General features: G+C 41.3%; 1 protein-coding gene across 1 annotated transcript in view; it reads left to right on the top strand.

The window, feature by feature from the left end:
- The first annotated feature begins 920 nt into the window (after positions 1-920).
- The window catches only part of LOC310799084 (uncharacterized protein), a 303,168-nt gene continuing 288,796 nt past the window's right edge, over positions 921-15,292 (top strand). The window contains exons 1-2 of the mRNA XM_083661645.1: positions 921-956; positions 6,523-6,637. The gene's annotated coding sequence lies outside the window, so the exon portion shown is untranslated. The remainder of the gene's footprint in view (positions 957-6,522; positions 6,638-15,292) is intronic.

Raw genomic sequence — 15,292 nt, 5'->3', positions numbered from 1 at the left:
CTGAGACTTGGAGCCTGTTGCATAATTTTTTTTTTTTTACTTTTTTTTTAACTTTTTACTTAACTCGTTAATTCAGAACAACAGGACTGAATTTATTTATTTTTTATTAAAACTTATCGCGTTAATTCAGAAAAACAGCTGATTTTTTTATTTTTTTTCATGTATCTCATTAATTCAGAAAAACAGGGCAAACATTTTTTTTCAAGTGAATGCATTACGCCACTATAAAATTGCTGCTAGAAATCAGATTTTTTTTTTTTTATGTAACTGTAGGCTAATCTTGTTTATATATATTTTTTCTATAACTATAAGGGATTACAGTGTATCCTAATTAACCTGATCACATGTAATCACTTCCAAAAGCCTGGTGCCACGACAACACCATAGAGAGCCAAAGGCACGCCCACTTCCGGGTTAGGCATACGCACCAAGATATTTCATCCACCATTTATTTTGCCATAGACATTTTGTAAAATGCTTATAAACATAGTTTTACTTATTCAAACCAAGCGATTCAACAATATTTAGAATCAGGTAGACCATGGAACATGTCACTGTTTTTTTTTTTTTTATCCAACATTTTTGATGTTCTGGTCAGAGTGAAATGTTCTATGGTCTGTCCTGATTCTAAATATAGCTGAATGGCTTGATCTGACTAATTAAAACTATTTTTATAAGCATTTTATGAAATGTGTATGGGGAAATAAATGGCGGATGAAATCTCTTTGTGTGTATGCCTAACCCGGACGTGGGCGTGCCTTTGGCTCTCTATGGTGTTGTCATGGCACCAGGCTTTTGGAAGTGATTACATGTAATCAGGTTAATCAGGTTCCTAACCCAGAACTGGGCGTGACTTTGGCTCTCTATACAGGCAGAGCAAGCAAACCATCAACAAGTTCAGACTCATTCCATTTTGCGTAGCGAGAGCAGAGCAGGAGAGACACGGCTGAAGCAGGGTGAGTGTTATTACTACATTATTATTCCTATTTAATATTATTATTCAGTCACCTTTAGGTGACAGTCACCTTCTCGACTTATGCTAAAGTGAATAATTTCTGATCGTATTGTGTGTATGCTCTCGATGGTATGATATGTCACCCTTTTTATAGTTAGAACTACATCCCTGTTGTAAAAGTCTCTGACTCAGTTGTCTACGGTCTTCTACTGCATTCACCTGCCCGTTTTCTCTCTCTCAAAGTAACGCTCATAGAAAAGATGTAACAGTGAGATAATGGCGTCAGTAAAACAAAGAGGGAAGTTGATGTGGGCGGTGGCCCTGTACTTCACAGAAGGACGACATGACGCAGTTTATTAAACCATTAAATTAACCCAGTTGTATTCCATCTGTGTCTGAGACTCTGCGAGATGAGCGTCTTTCAGTCACATGACTCCTCATAAAGAGAGAAACAGCTTGACTTTCTGCAGGCAGATCAGGACTTCAGAGCAGGGTGGTAGTAGTTCAAACCAGTGGTGGAAATGGCCAGGTTTTAGTGTGGGAACCCTACTTAGGCAGGGTGGGGGCCTCCGGACGTGGTCCAGCCGCCAAACACACACACCCCCCATCCCCACACACACTGCCCCGGAGACATAGGGTATAGGTACACTTACGAAGATGGCAATTCTCCATGAGATACAGCTTATTGACCGTTATATGACGTCAACTGTCTGAAAAGAGCAGGTGTCAACAACTATAAAGACAACCTTTGATATCAATTAGTATGACTCACTGCCAGAGGACAAGGTGTCCTGTTGATAGGAAGCTAATCATTACAATGAAGAAACCATTAGGTAGCCGTAAACAGGGGCATAGTGGAGGGTAAACGCAAGTAAATGCAGTTTACCCACCTCATTGAAATGAGCCAGGTAGTTTACTCACCTATTTTCACATCACCTGTATCAATCAATGAGGGGAAACAAGGTGGGTATTTACCACTACACCCCTGGCTGTAAATGACTCCCCCCCCCAATATAGGTTACAGCAGTGCAATGAAATAGTTTGCCCTCGTATAGTCTGTGTAATCTAGATCGTTGTATCCTTTGACATTGAGCTCAGGTTCATAGTACATTTTGCACTACATGCAGCCCTTGGCAGTGTCCAAGTCAATAGCATTATAAAAAGTTGTTTGGATTATGTCCCCACATATACTAGCATTCATGTCCATTATTAACATATGATTTACACCTGGACCGTTCATGAACTAACCGCTCTTCTAAACAAAAATAACAATTAACAAATGCTGCTTATTCCTTCATGTATTGACAAATGCTACTTTAAAAAGTCTTAGCTGATGCAGACTGTGTTGCGCAGTTGATTGTCTACAGATAGATCTACATAACAAGCACAGCTCGAAAGACCCCAGAATCCAGAGATGTTTTTTTCCAAACTCTGCAAGAATCAGGCACATATCCGCAGATTTTTTATACTTCATGTCAGGTAAAATACTGAGCCTTATTTGCCTCATATAGTATACTGTGTCCAGATACATCTAATGTTGACATACACATTAAATAAAATATCTGAATATGCCCTCATGCCATATATTGGAAATGTGTGGACTCAGTATTTAGGCGCTATAATATAAACAAATCTGTTGTATAATAATTTTTTGTCATTAAATAAAATATGGTGAAATATAGTGTACACATACAACACAAACTGATATTTTGTCTCTGATATTACTGATATCATCAACTCTTTATTAACAGACACATAAGGTCCAATAAGAAGACACACAATACAAAAACACTACATTTAAAAGCATCACACCAAGTAAAAAAAAATAAAAAAATAAAGCAATCAGAACACTAAAGTAAGGCACTATACCAGTGTTTCCAAATGCACGATTGGTATTTCACATTACTGAAACTGGGTTGAGTCAGCAGCATGATAATCAAATTATGAGATACATTCAAACGACAAATAAACTTAAACGTCAGATTTCTCAGAAGAGCATGAAAAGTGCACACTCCTACTTCACAAAACAATTGACTGGCACTCGACCATCTGGGTTTTCTAAGTAGAACCCTCATACAATCATTATAAGCAACCTGCAGCTTTTTAATGCTTGTCTGCTTATATTTTACCCACAAGGGGGCAGTATACAGAGGAGTGCAGTAAGCTCTAAACAAGTTTATCTTGACATCATTAGAACAAAAGTAGTACTTCTTCCTCAACATGTTGGCTTGAGCATACAGCATACACCTCTGCCTGTATAGGTCATCATCATCACTCAGTTGGTCAGTAATGATGTGACCCAAATACTTTGTTCTATCACACACTGTCAGAACCTGACCTGACAGATAGAATGAAGGAAAAGAAAGGGCCTTGTCCTCTCTTGTTCTACAGATCATGATGACACTCTTTTTAGCATTATATTTCACATCACATTTTACACCATAATCAGAACATATATTCAGCAGCTGTTGAAACCCAGCACTGCTAGGAGACAGGATGGCCAACTCATCTGCATACATAAAATGATTTATCAGAGTGTTACCAAGCACACATCCCGTTCTACAGTTACTGAGCTGTACAGAGAGGTCATTCATGTAGAGATTGAAGAGGGCCGCGGAGAGAATCCCCCCCTGTCGGACCCCATTCCCAACCTTAAAAGGTGCATAGACTTTATCGCACCATCGAATCTGCATGCTCTGGTTAGTATACCAGTATGACAAAATTCTAATAATATTACCAGGCACGCGCCTCTCTTTCAACTTTAAAAACAGTTTCTGATGGTTGACTCTATCAAATGCTTTTGACGCATCAATAAATCCAACTAAAACTGATGAATTCTTACCTTTATACCTACCAATCACTTCTTTCAATGCATAGATACAAAGGTCAGTACCATGCTTAGCTTTAAAACCAAACTGATTGTCAGTAGTGATAAGAAAAGAGCTTAAACAATCTAATAAAATTCTCTCTAAAACCTTAGAAATTATGCTAGCAAGTGCAATAGGCCTATAGTTGTCCATGCTTCCCACCTTACCTGCCTTGTCCTTGATGACCGGCACCAGTGTGACGGACAGCATGGAGTCAGGCAGCAGCCCATGTGACATCAGGCCTGTAAAACAGATGGCAAGCAGCACCGCAACCCTGGGGCTCGCATGTTTTAGATGCTCCGCAGTGATATGATCAAGGCCGCTGGCTTTGTTATCAGCCAGCTGAGATATTGCCTGAAGCACCGCAGTGACTCCAACAGCCTCACTATTGGGGTTGCTGCCTATATTAAAAGGGTCACTTTTGACACAATTAAAAAGTGCAGAGTAGTGCTGCCTCCATATCTCAGCTATGTTATCAGCTCCAGCTACACCCTCAATTGTGCATGGCAGCAGCGTACTGCCTCGGTTCAATGCTTTCACCTCTTTCCAGAAGCCAGTGACTCATGACTCATGCCAGTGATATGACTCATGTGCAGAGCATATCAAGGGTATGATTTGTTGGTAAGAGTGTGCTCTGTGTCTGGGGAAATACTAACTCAGTATTTGTGGTGGTCAAATAAATGTCCAGGTGTGTTTATCCCACAATATCCAAATATGATCTTATGACAAATATAAAGATATATGTTCTCAGTATTTTACAACCAAGTCTGCTGCATATTAGCAGTACTTTCTTCATTTATTTTGGTGGAATGGAGCACAGCTACCTATGTGATATTTTAAATTTGATATTCAACTGATTTATAGCCAAAACAAAGATGTTTCGACACGTTCTCACTCCCAACTTGTCAAATACTGCCGTTTGGTCAGGACCCTGGTATTGGAATAAAAGACACGTATAACCACGGAACAAAATCTTTGTCCCGAACTTGCACAGTTTGGGGTGATATTATTGCCGTAATGCCACGTCACCATGTTTTCTAAACCAGTTCACCTGAGCCACTGTATGTTCAGTGTTTACTAACTTGAGAGAGAGAGAGAGAGATAGAGAGAGAGAGAGAGAGAGAGAGAGAGAGGGGCAATCTTCTTTCAAAGCATTTCAAAAGGACTAACTCAATTATCTTTCTTCTGGGAAACCTAAAACTGACACCTGTAAAACCACTGCACCCAAGTGAGTAGCCAACTGCTGGTCTGAGGTACCCCATCAATAAAAAAAACAGAACTATATTGAAATTGTCCTTCAATATCCACATCTTTAAAAACTAAACTGACTTGGACACCAGGCCAGTGAAGTCAGCCTTTGACCTGAAGTAACCCCTGAGCTGTTTACAGGAAATTGGTGTGAAAGCACTTGAAAAAGGAGGGAGACACGCACATCCAAAACCCAAAGTTGGGGCAGGTGCTGAGCTGAACTAGAACAGTGAGACAAAAAGAATAAAAACTACTCGCACAACTCGTTGTTGTAACGCGTTTCGAGCTACATGCTGTCTGATGAAGAGCATGTAGCTCGAAACGCGTTACAACAACAAATACATCTCGAGAAAAGGAGCTCTGCGGTGTGCGAGCAGTTTATATTATTTTTGCGAAAGCACTTGAACCTTGAACAATAGCAGATGTGCTGCACAGCGTCCCCCTCAAAGATGCAAATGGACCAAATCCCCCCCTAAGTGCCGCCCACCTCCACACAGAAGCCACCAAGTCACAAACCAAGAGCAGCTTCACACAGAGGACCTGCTCCAAGATACTGTTTAACCCTAGAACACTAACGTGATCACCATCACTAATGTCGGGTGTTTTTCACCCGATGCAATATACCCCATAAAACATACTTCTCATCAAAATATCTTAAAGTACAACAATACATGGCAAATTGAGGTACTCTTCTTTTGTTTTTAAATGTGAAATATCACAAAAAACACAAGAAAGTTTATTATGGGGGACACTATAAAAAATATGTCAAATTCGGGAAAAATGAGGTAATCGTTATAAACCCCCCCCCCCCAAAAAAAAAACAGGAGCTCCCAACTTCTCCTTCGGTCCACCCATTCATGGGACTTGTGAGGTGAAAAAAAAAAAAAAGTCACCACAATACCGTTGTAACTAACCCGAAGATATTTTACCCTCTATCACTAACGTCGGGTGAAAATCACCCGAACACGTAGCCGGTAGAAAAAACCATGAATGGGAGCAGGGAAACAAACCTACATTCAATGACATCAGTGAGCATCCTGAAGGTACCTAAGGACCCACCCACCTCAGACAGCAGCAAGACAATGAAAATCACATGAATTCATTTGTCCGGGTGAAAATTACCCGACGTTAGTGTTCTAGGGTTAATAACAAACCCCACTACCAGACCTCAAGCAACTCAACACAAAATCCACAAGGTAAATTAAGTAAAAAAAAAGGCTACATGCATTCTCCTCGATTATTTATTAGTGCATATTTATTTTTTGTTTCTACTGTCGGTGTTTTTTTAACAGGGGGTTTCAAGGGCTGTGGGCCTCCTAGACAAAGTTCCCCAAACAGTATCGCTTTAACCTCTTTATTAACCAAATCACATATTTAGGCTATTCAATTTTTTCCCATTTTGATCACTTATATAATAAGTAATCTAATATTTTTAATTTAATTGTTTTCCAGCTGCCTGTAAGATGTATTATGAGACTGTAGCCTACGCTTCTGATACAGCCAACTGAACCTTGCTGTGCAGGCAGCCAGGAAGACTTCAACCCGGAGTCGACGGAGAAGGAAGAGGGTAAGTACTGAGACAACAAAATAAAGTTGAACATCTAGGGCCCTATTCTCCCACAGGCCTTCGGCGCAAAAACTGGCCTTAAACGCAAAAAAATGTGCCGTGCGCCTGCCTCGGTAAGATAGCAACATGGCTTTAGGCCCCGAAATGCACTTTACGCGAAATAGGCGTGGCGCAGTCCCAGAAGGGGCGAGAATGGGCGTTTCGGCCTTAGATTCAAGATTCAAGATTCAAGATTTTTATTGTCACTCCGTAGTACAAGTAACACGTGTGAAATTCTTGCATAAGCATAATAATATGGAATTATAGCTGCTGCGCAGCAATGGGTCGTGGCCGGGCAAGTCTCAAGGCTTTGAGCTAGAGGTCTTCGGGTATGCCTGACCCCCCGAAAACCCGAGGTTCCGACCCGGACCCGGCCGGGTCTGGGTCCATTCAAAAGAAGTGCCAAACCGCTTGACCAAACCCTTAGAAAAGTCATAGCACACCTGTCCTCAATAAGCCGCATGTTTTGAGTTCGGACATGTCTATGTGGCGCAGAAATTGTGGGGATTATTACGCGCCAAAAAAGTGGCTGGGCAAGTCTCAAGGCTTTAAGGTATTATGGCATCACAATTGCTCGAGTGACATCAGTGATGGCATCACAATTGCTTGACTGACTGATGACATCACAAATACACCTAATTGTCAAAGGTAATTAAGGTAATTAGGCTACACATGGGGCCAGAATTCAACGTTTTGATGCACTGTGGGCTCAATTTTTGACCGATCGAAAATCTGGTTTGATACTTTTGTGTAGAACAGTCTAACGATGCAGATAGTGAAGTTTGGTGTCGTTTGAAGAAAAAATGTGGGAGGAGTGGGGTTTAATTCGTTTTTGCAGTTTTTGCAGTTTTGCGGTCTTTAGACTTCATAATTGGCCATAGGTTGTATTGTACAAAAGTTTCCCCTCATTTAGGCGCACATTTCGGTGAAAGTTGCAAAGCCGTAGCACGTATGCCTGATTTTTTATGATTTTTTTAAGTTTTCTGACAGCAAAATATTGTCAATTTTTTTCATGGAGATTCAAGCTTTATTTAGCAAGAATTTGCATTAACTGTTTAAAGTACCATTTACAGTAAAACATTTTGATGCACTGTGGGCTCAATTTTTGATCTATCAAAAATCTGTTTGATTCTTTTGTGGAGGACAGTCCACCGATGCAGATGCTGGAGTTTGGTGTCGTTTGAAGAAAAAATGTGGGAGGAGTAGGGTTTAATTAGTTTTACAGTTTTTGCAGTTTTGCGGTCTTTAGACTTCATAATTGGCCATAGGTTGCAGCGTACAAAAGTTTCTCCTCATTTGGGCGCACATTTCGGTGAACGTTGCAAAGCCGTAGCCCATATGCCTGATTTGTTATGAATTTTCAAAGTTTGAAACTTTAGACGGTCGCTGTAGCGCCACCATCAGGACTATAGGCGCCAAATTCATGTCAACTTAGTTTGGCATGGGACTGGACCTTTGTGCAAAGTTTGGTTTATATTCATGCATGGGAAGTCTGACTTCCTGGGAGAAGAAGAATAATACAGGCAAATACAAGCAGTGGCCCTGCCGCTTCGCTGGCCCGACCACTAATAATACAGGCAAATACAAGCAGTGGCCCTGCCGCTTCGCTGGCCCGGCCACTAATTATAGCTGCTGCGCAGCAATGGGTCGTGGCCGGGCAAGTCTCAAGTCTTTTAGCTATAGTCCAAGTCACGTCTCAAGTCTTCAGTCACAAATCCAAGTCAAGTCTCAAGTCTCTTATGGGTGAGCTTTCTGTCATCTGCTGCATGCAATCCAGTCTGCTTAGATTAGAAGACTGCCGTTCATGACAGGGCTGGGGCAGAAGGCAGACTGCCGTTCATGACAGGGCTGGGGCAGAAGGCAGCAGGTTAAGTACATGGCAGTTGAACACATCACCCAGCCAGTCTGCTCAGCCAGGAATGATGACATCATTGATGAAATCATCACTGATGACATCACTGATGACGTCATTGCTCAAGTGACATCACATCATTAGGTAATTAGGGCAATTACGATGCTCTTTAGGCTATACATGAGGGCAGAATTCAAAATACTGTCAAAAATTCAGTTTTTGACATACAATTCTTAGATTTTGTACACTTCAACTACTCTGACAGCAAAATCTTGTCAATTTTTTTCGTGGAGATTCGAGCTTTATTTAGCAAGAATTTGCATTAGCTGTTTAAAGTACCATTTACAGTAAAACATATTGATGCACTGTGGGCTCAATTTTTGATCTATCAAAAATCTGTTTGATACTTTTGTGGAGGACAGTCTACCGATGCAGATGCTGGAGTTTGGTGTCGTTTGAAGAAAAAATATGGGAGGAGTAGGGTTTAATTAGTTTTGCAGTTTTTGCAGTTTTGCAGTCTTTAGACTTCATAATTGGCCATAGGTTGCAGCGTACAAAAGTTTCTCCTCATTTGGGCACACATTTCGGTGAAAGTGCCAAAGCCGTGGCCCATATGCCTGATTTGTTATGAATTTTCAAAGTTTGAAACTTTAGACTGCAGTTCATGACAGGGCTGGGGCAGAAGGCAGAGCTGATGTTATGGAGAGGAAGGCTGAGCGATTTATAGATGACATCATCAGTGATGTCACAAAACTGATGACATCACTGATGACATCATCAGTGATCAGTGGAGATTCAAGCTTTATTTAGCAAGAATTTGCATTAAAGTACCATTTACAGTAAAACATTTTGATGCACTGTGGGCTCAATTTTTGATCTATCAAAAATCTGTTTGATACTTTTGTGGAGGACAGTCTAACGATGCAGATGCTGGAGTTTGGTGTCGTTTGAAGAAAAAATGTGGGAGGAGTAGGGTTTAATTAGTTTTACAGTTTTTGCTGTTTTGCGGTCTTTAGACTTCATAATTGGCCATAGGTTGCAGCGTACAAAAGTTTCTCCTCATTTGGGCACACATTTCGGTGAAAGTGCCAAAGCCGTAGTCCATATGCCTGATTTGTTATGAATTTTCAAAGTTTGAAACTTTAGACGGTCGCTGTAGCGCCACCTTCAGGACTATAGGCGCCAGATTCACGTCAACTTAGTTTGGCATGGGACTGGACCTTTGTGCAAAGTTTGGTTTATATTCATGCATGGGAAGTCTGACTTCCTGGGGAGAAGAAGAAGAAGAATTATAGATGACATCATCAGTGATGTCACAAAACTGATGACATCACTGATGACATCATCAGTGATCAGTGGAGATTCAAGCTTTATTTAGCAAGAATTTGCATTAGCTGTTTAAAGTACCATTTACATTTTGATGCACTGTGGGCTCAATTTTTGATCTATCAAATATCTGTTTGATAGTCTTGTGGAGGACAGTCTAACGATGCATATGCTGGAGTTTGGTGTCGCTTGAAGAAAAAATGTGGGAGGAGTAGGGTTTAATTAGTTTTACAGTTTTTGCAGTTTTGCGGTCTTTAGACTTCATAATTGGCCATAGGTTGCAGCGTACAAAAGTTTCTCCTCATTTAGGCACACATTTCGGTGAAAGTGCCAAAGCCATAGCCCATATGCCTGATTTGTTATGAATTTTCAAAGTTTGAAACTTTAGACGGTCGCTGTAGCGCCACCATCAGGACTAATGGCGCCAAATTCACGTCAACTTAGTTTGGCATGGGACTGGACCTTTGTGCAAAGTTTGGTTTATATTCATGCATGGGAAGTCTGACTTCCTGGGGAGAAGAAGAAAAAAAAGGCCGGGCAGGTCTCAAGTCTTTTAGCTATAGTCCAAATCGCGTCTCAAGTCTTTAGTCACAAGTCCAAGTCAAGTCTCTTATGGATGAGTTTTCTGTCATCTGCTGCATGCAATCCAATCTGCTTAGATTAGAACACTGCCATTCATGACAGGGCTGGGGCAGAAGGCAGCAGCTTAACACATTGAGTGCCAATGGCGTCATTAGAAATTTACCGTAGGCTGCCAGCGACGCCAAATGGCGTCAATAACTCGAAATTGTTTTTTTGACGGGGGGGTGTCGATCTATGCCTCTTACATCGCCTCTTACAATATGAGAGCTATTGAATGTGTCTAACCTATTTTACAGAACCCTTAGGTGGCGACAGCGCACTCCAGATGAGAGAAAGTGGAGTAAAACACACAGAAGAAGTCGTTGGGGAAAAGGAAATCGCATCGCATCCGTCCGTATGCAGCTGCTTCATTGAAGCATAACGTTAGCTGTGCCCCTGCAGCAGCCAATCTGCTGTCACAATTGAGCACCTCCGTGATCGCTGTGACAGCCCATTCGCATGATCAGCCGTGGAGTTGTTATTATTCTCAACTGGAAGCATGGGAGCTGGTGACAAATACACGCGGCTGTAAAAAAGCTGGATGTAGCGGACTTGTCAGTGCAGAGCAAACGCAGGCAGCAGAAAGCCCCAGAGACACTCCCAGAAGGAGGAGTGTGCAGTTGAGGGGGTGGGGGGGGGGGAGGGGGGGGGGGCACGCAGAGCAGCATACAACACCCAGACAGCAGGACAGGATTAGCAAACGCAAGCTAGAATATCTGATGCCCACCAGCAGTAAATCAAGAACAGCAAGAAGCTGCAACCAGCAGCGCACGCAGGGGCCAGCGCTGCTGGTTGCAGCTAAAAAATATTATTTGGCCAAACAAAATTCCTTTGTTTTCACTCTTTTATTGAAGGAGATTATTTTTGAGGTGTCATTACATCAGAAAATATTAGCAATGAGTCAATGATGTGCTTGAAATGCTTCCTTTCACAAAAGGCTGAATATCTCAGGTTCTAGAAAAAAAGTGGCTGTTTTTGGTCAAATCAAGCTATCTTCTCCGGCTCATAACTAAAGAACGGAAAATGGGATCAATAAACTTTTTTTTGCAGGTGATAGAAGAGAGTCTCATCGTTATTTGTGCGTGTTCAGTGTTTACATAGTAATTATTAAAGAAATTATATGACTGTTTTAAAATGCATTGCAGCCTATGTGGCACAGTACAGCACCTTTTGCCATGACATCATCACTGATGACATCATTGCTCAAGTGACATCACATCATTAGGTAATTAGGGCAATTACGATGCTCTTTAGGCTATACATTCAAAATACTGTCAAAAATTCAGTTTTTGACATACACTTCTTAGACTTTGCACACTTCAACTACTCTGACAGCAAAATATTGTCAATTTTTTTCGTGGAGATTCAAGCTTTATTTAGCAAGAATTTGCAATAACTGTTTAAAGTACCATTTACAATAAAACATTTTGATGCACTGTGGGCTCAATTTTTGATCTATCAAAAATCTGTTTGATACTTTTGTGGAGGACAGTCTATCGATGCAGATGCTGGAGTTTGGTGTCGTTTGAAGAAAAATTGTGGGAGGAGTAGGGTTTAATTAGTTTTACAGTTTTTGCAGTTTTGCGGGCTTTAGACTTCATAATTGGCCATAGGTTGCAGCGTACAAAAGTTTCTCCTCATTTGGGCACACATTTCGGTGAAAGTGGCAAAGCCGTAGCCCATATGCCTGATTTGTTATGAATTTTCAAAGTTTGAAACTTTAGACGGTCGCTGTAGCGCCACCATCAGGACTATAGGCGCCAAATTCACGTCAACTTAGTTTGGCATGGGACTGGACCTTTATGCAAAGTTTGGTTTATATTCATGCATGGGAAGGGGCTCAATTTTTGATCTATCAAAAATCTGTTTGATACTTTTGTGGAGGACAGTCTAACGATGCAGATGCTGGAGTTTGGTGTCGTTTGAAGAAAAAATGTGGGAGGAGTAGGGTTTAATTAGTTTTACAGTTTTTGCAGTTTTGCGGACTTTAGACTTCATAATTGGTGATAGGTTGCAGCGTACAAAAGTTTCTCCTCATTTGGGCACACATTTCGGTGAAAGTGCCAAAGCCGTAGCCCATATGCCTGATTTGTTATGAATTTTCAAAGTTTGAAACTTTAGACGGTCGCTGTAGCGCCACCATCAGGACTATTGGCGCCAAATTCACGTCAACTTAGTTTGGCAGGGGACTGGACCTTTATGCAAAGTTTGGTTTATATTCATGCATGGGAAGGCTGACTTCCTGGGAGAAGAAGAATAATTATAGCTGCTGCGCAGCAATGGGTCGTGGCCGGGCAAGTCTCAAGTCTTTTAGCTATAGGCCAAGTCACGTCTCAAGTCTTTAGTCACAAGTCCAAGTCAAGTCTCAAGTCTCTTATGGATGAGCTTTCTATCATCTGCTGCATGCAATCCAGTCTGCTTAGAACACTGCAGTTCATGACAGGGCTGGGGCGGAAGGCAGAGCTGATGTTATGGAGAGGAAGGCTGAGCGATTTATAGATGACATCATCAGTGAGGTCACAAAACGGATGACATCACTGATGACATCATCAGTGATCAGTGGAGATTCAAGCTTTATTTAGCAAGAATTTGCATTAGCTGTTTAAAGTACCATTTACAGTAAAACATTTTGATGCACTGTGGGCTCAATTTTTGATCTATCAAATATCTGTTTGATAGTTTTGTGGAGGACAGTCTAACGATGCAGATGCTGGAGTTTGGTGTCGTTTGAAGAAAAAATGTGGCAGGAGTAGGGTTTAATTAGTTTTACAGTTTTTGCAATTTTGCCGTCTTTAGACTTCATAATTGGCCATAGGTTGCAGCGTACAAAAGTTTCTCCTCATTTGGGCACACATTTCGGTGAAAGTGGCAAAGCCGTAGCCCATATGGCTGATTTGTTATGAATTTTCAAAGTTTGAAACTTTAGACGGTCGCTGTAGCGCCACCATCAGGACTATAGGCGCCAAATTCACGTCAACTTAGTTTGGCATGGGACTGGACCTTTGTGCAAAGTTTGGTTTATATTCATTCATGGGAAGGCTGACTTCCAGGGAGATGAAGAATAATAATAATAATAATAATACAGGCAAATACAAGCAGTGGCCCTGCCGCTTCGCTGGCCCGGCCACTAATAATACAGGCAAATACAAGCAGTGGCCCTGCCGCTTCGCTGGCCCGGCCACTAATAATAATAATAATACAGGCAAATACAAGCAGTGGCCCGTGACATCACATCATTAGGTAATTAGGGCAATTACGATGCTCTTTAGGCTATACACGAGGGCAGAATTCAAAATACTGTCAAAAATTCATCTGTTTGATACTTTTGTGGAGGACAGCCTACCGATGCAGATGCTGGAGTTTGGTGTCGTTTGAAGAAAAAATGTGAGAGGAGTAGGGTTTAATTAGTTTTATAGTTTTTGCAGTTTTGCGGTCTTTAGACTTCATAATTGGCCATAGGTTGCAGCGTACAAAAGTTTCTCCTCATTTGAGCACACATTTCGGTGAAAGTGGCAAAGCCATAGCCCATATGCCTGATTTGTTATGAATTTTCAAAGTTTGAAACTTTAGACGGTGTCACAAAACTGATGACATCACTGATGACATCATCAGTGATCAGTGGAGATTCAAGCTTTATTTAGCAATAATTTGCATTAGCTGTTTAAAGTACCGTTTACATTTTGATGCACTGTGGACTCAATTTTTGATCTATCAAATATCTGTTTGATAGTTTTGTGGAGGACAGTCTAACGATGCAGATGCTGGAGTTTGGTGTCGCTTGAAGAAAAAATGTGGGAGGAGTAGGGTTTAATTAGTTTTACAGTTTTTGCAGTTTTGCGGTCTTTAGACTTCATAATTGGCCATAGGTTGCAGCGTACAAAAGTTTCTCCTCATTTAGGCACACATTTCGGTGAAAGTGCCAAAGCCATAGCCCATATGCCTGATTTGTTATGAATTTTCTAAGTTTGAAACTTTAGACGGTCGCTGTAGCGCCACCATCAGGACTAATGGCGCCAAAGTCACGTCAACTTAGTTTGGCATGGGACTGGACCTTTGTGCAAAGTTTGGTTTATATTCATGCATGGGAAGTCTGACTTCCTGGGGAGAAGAAGAAGAAGAATAATAATAATTATAGCTGCTGCGCAGCAATGGGTCGTGGCCGGGCAAGTCTCAAGTCTTTTAGCTATAGGCCAAGTCACGTCTCAAGTCTTTAGTCACAAGTCCAAGTCAAGTCTCAAGTCTCTTATGGATGAGCTTTCTATCATCTGCTGCATGCAATCCAGTCTGCTTAGAACACTGCCGTTCATGACAGGGCTGGGGCAGAAGGCAGAGCTGATGTTATGGAGAGGAAGGCTGAGTGATTTATAGATGACATCATCAGTGATGTCACAAAACTGATGACATCACTGATGACATCATCAGTGATCAGTGGATATTCAAGCTTTATTTAGCAAGAATTTGCATTAAAGTACCATTTACAGTCAAACATTTTGATGCACTGTGGGCTCAATTTTTGATCTATCAAATATCTGTTTGATAGTTTTGTGGACGACAGTCTAACGATGCAGATGCTGGAGTTTGGTGTCGTTTGAAGAAAAAATGTGGGAGGAGTAGGGTTTAATTAGTTTTACAGTTTTTGCAGTTTTGCGGTCTTTAGACTTCATAATTGGCCATAGGTTGCAGCGTACAAAAGTTTCTCCTCATTTGGGCACACATTTGGGTGAAAGTGGCAAAGCCATAGCCCATATGCCTGATTTGTTATGAATTTTAAAAGTTTGAAACTATAGACGGTCGCTGTAGCGCCACCATCAGGACTA

The sequence above is a fragment of the Poromitra crassiceps genome, assembly GCF_964638095.1.
Source record: "Poromitra crassiceps genome assembly, chromosome: 27".
Classification (NCBI taxonomy): domain Eukaryota; kingdom Metazoa; phylum Chordata; class Actinopteri; order Beryciformes; family Melamphaidae; genus Poromitra; species Poromitra crassiceps.
Note: the sequence above shows the minus strand (reverse complement) of the source record. Positions and strands in the feature narration are given on the sequence as shown.